This window comes from Pteropus vampyrus, unplaced genomic scaffold, assembly GCF_000151845.1.
Source record: "Pteropus vampyrus isolate Shadow unplaced genomic scaffold, Pvam_2.0 Scaffold926, whole genome shotgun sequence".
Classification (NCBI taxonomy): Eukaryota; Metazoa; Chordata; class Mammalia; order Chiroptera; family Pteropodidae; genus Pteropus; species Pteropus vampyrus.
The window spans coordinates 43,613-47,161 of NW_011889707.1; positions in this window are offsets into that span (position 1 = coordinate 43,613).

Consider the following 3,549-nt stretch of genomic DNA (forward strand, 5'->3'; position numbering starts at 1 on the left):
TTCCCCCAAAGTAACTCCTGACAACAAACCTTTTCCACCTCTAAATACAAAGCGTTGACTTACTTCGCTTAGCATAATGCCCTCAAGATTCATTTTTGTTGTCACAAGTAGCAGGATTTCCCTCTTTCTCATGGCCGAATAAATTTTATTGTATATCTCTATACTGCATCTTCTTTATCCATTTTTCCATTGAACACTTACTAAATAGAGAAGGCTGCTGAATTTGACATCTGGCTAAACCTCATAATGGGCCTGTCACTAATCCTAGGACAAAAGTTTGAACTCAAAATGGGTCCTATAATGTATTTTGGAACAAGTCATTACATATATTTATTGCTTCCTTTCTGTCCACATGTCTTTGCATTCTCTACATTCCAAACGAGATTGATTTCTTCAGATCACTGAAAACTGTATGTGACTTCACATACAGGTGTCTTTCCAGGTGATTTTTTTTTTCCTACAGAAATCGGCTGGGCTGTAATATCCTCTAAAAATTTATGATGTTTTCCAGGTAGCCTTGTGGAAATCAAGCACACAGTGACACAGCACTTTCTCCCAAATTTGATGTTTCTCTCCATATATCTACTCAAAACTTTCACAGAACTCCCCATGGGGTTAGTGAAGCAGAATTAGTTTAAATAAAATCTCTATAAGTGTGTAAAAATTTTTATTTTCCAATTGTACTTTTAGCTCCAGAAAAGCATCTGTTGTCACTCAACATTTTATCACAGATTCCAGGAGAATGCTTTGTACCTGATTAATCACCTACTTAAAAAAACTCAAAACAATTTAATAATCAATCCGAATGCAGAAACCAGAGTTATATCTGTTGAACCAGATTAAGAAAAAAATATTTCCTGGTGCATGAGTCAGAGAATAACGGAGACATATTGCAAAATTCCAGCACTATCACATGTCTCGTCTCCGGGACCCCGATTTGTCTGGGCCACTTTAGCGGCAATCTTCTATAAATACCTGTACTTTCCACACACATCCTTTCAACGTCTTCACCCGCCATCTGCCCCATATTTCACTACACACTTGTCGCCCACCAGACTGCTCCAAAAACGACTCTCTTTCCCCAAGGGACACCAATGACTTAAGTGGTGAATGTCTAATGCCCACTTTCCATTTTCCACCTGATTGGACACTCGAGCAGCTGTAGGAGAGGAACATTCTCTATTCTTACGTCTCTGGCGGCGCCTAAGACCAAAAGTGACCTAAGGCAGATTAACAAGAAAAGAGCACCCGATTTTATGACATGTTTACACACGCACACCGGAACCTTCACGAAAGAATAAAGACGTGAAGAAGTGACCAGAGCACGAAGCTTTACCTTGGAGACAAAGAATGGATAAGATCTGTCCATTCGAGAAGAATCGACAAGACGGAGGGTTTGGAGGTCGCGCCGTGGGTCATTTGTGGTGAAGAAGTATTAGGAAGATGGGGGCGCGTTTGACAGGTTTCCGGGTACGGATCTCTCAGCCGTCAGTCGTGCCTCTGCGGCCCGTCTCCGGTGATGAGGAATGCCTCCCTCCCTCCCAGTCCACGGACGGTCTCTTTCCCATGGGAGTTTCCTCTCCCATTCTGAGGAAGATGAGCGGTTCGGCATGTCCTCCTGGCATTCGCTGTGTCTTCCGTGCCTGGGGTTGCTGATAATGTCCCAGATAAGCACCTTTTGCGGGGGAGACGCTCTGGTTTCCTTCAGAGCATTCTGGGTAGTGGCCCACTCACCTTTGTTCCTCAGGACACTCGCCTCTATGGCTCCAGAAGCCAGAAGCTTCTCTCCTTCGGGGGCTGTGAGGATGCAGGCGGTTATCTCTGGAAAGGAAAAAAAATGCAACCTAAAAAAATAAATTGAGGACAAACTATCAAGGTGTGAATTCCGTGTTAGCACCCGGTTTCAATCACAGAATAAAGACGATTCGTCCGTCGCTGTCCCCTGAAGACGTGCACGGTTTGTGTATTCAAGTCGCACAGGAGCCGGGTGACCGTGCCGGTGTCTGGGAAGCGTGGCCGGCGCACGGCCTGCCAGCGCTTCGGGGGAGTATTCCACGTCCACCTGGCCGCCCGGGAATCGCCTGGGGAGTCTATCCCCTTCCCGGCAGCCACCGGAAAAGCGGAATGTCCAAGGTTCCCGTCTGTGCCTGTCGGCAGCGACAGCCAGGAGTTCAGAGATGGACAAGCGGGATGCCCTGCGCCGGCTCGGCTCAGAGAAACGCGCTCCGAGGTGACCGGGACGAGGTCGGGCGTCCTGATAGCCCAGACGCGGATCCGTCCCACTGCGTTCGCACGGGTTGTCAGGTGCCGTCTGGTGACAGCGTTGATCTCGTTGTTAAGGGTAGAAGATTTTCAAGTGAGCCAACTAGCTAAGTCAGCTATAGGGAAGAAATATCTTTAGATACCTGAAGTTGTCCTACTTGCTTGTGTGTGGTTTAGGAAATGTATTGTATAAAATATGAAGATGGCCAATGTCTACTTCTGTAATCCATTTACTTGTTTATTAAGGGTGTTGTTCCGGACAAAGATATGCTAACAGCCAACTTCCACTTCTGTAACCTGCTGGCTTGTTCAGGAGACAACCAGGATATGGCCTTAAGCTTTATCAGCTGCCTCGTTTGAAAGCTCGGGGCTGATCTCCTCTAGCCCTGCGTGGTACAGAGTCAGTCGCCGGCCGGCCAATAAAGGCTCACAATTAATCTCAATTGGCTCCGTGGGTCCCAGATTCGTTCGCGCCATAACACTCGTGTGCTCCCTCCAGAGCTGTGGGGACGTGGGGAAGAGATAATATTTCGCCGTTGTGCCCGACACAGAGCGGGACTGGACTGGTCTCGTCATTTTCGTGTTTCGCTTCAGGCTGGGAACTGGCCCGGGCAGTACCCGGAGCCCTAGGTAGGAGGCCACCGGCCACCCGCTGTCTTTTGCGGGCCTGATCCTCAGGGCTCCTCCACAGACATGTCAGCTCACATCGGAAACACACACAGGTGGAGTGGCTCTTGCCCGTGGGCACGAAGACGACAGTTCTGGGCCAAGAGCGATGGGTCAAGTCTATGGGCGGACCGTGGTACCGCAAGGACGAATTGACCTGTCGACCAGCCCTGTCACCCGCTACGGTGCCCGAAAACGGTATTTTGTGCCGCATTAGGCAAGGACATGCTCCCCAGGGGAGCAGGGCTCAGATCTGACCATGACGCCCACCCGGCTCTGTCCCAACTGTTGGCGTGGCCAGCCTGGGTCTAGGCAGAGCCTCTCACGGGCGCGGCAGTTCTCACTCCTCTTGGAGCTCCGCAGGAGTGAAGGGATGGGATTTGCCCTCGGTGCCCGAGACGGAGTTCCAGGAGGCCGGCGGCGTTATCAGGTTTGCCCCGGTCATGCGTGCATGTTAATGTTTTCTCCAGTCACCGGAGATTGTATCTGCAGGAGATTGAGGGAGCAACGGTTTGGGCAAGTCCCAAGGAAAGTGTTGGGCGCCCTAGAGGGGTCGACCAGCACCAGACACTGGCCCTAACCCACGAAAGGCTACGAAGGTTGCCTGGGGAGAACAGGAGA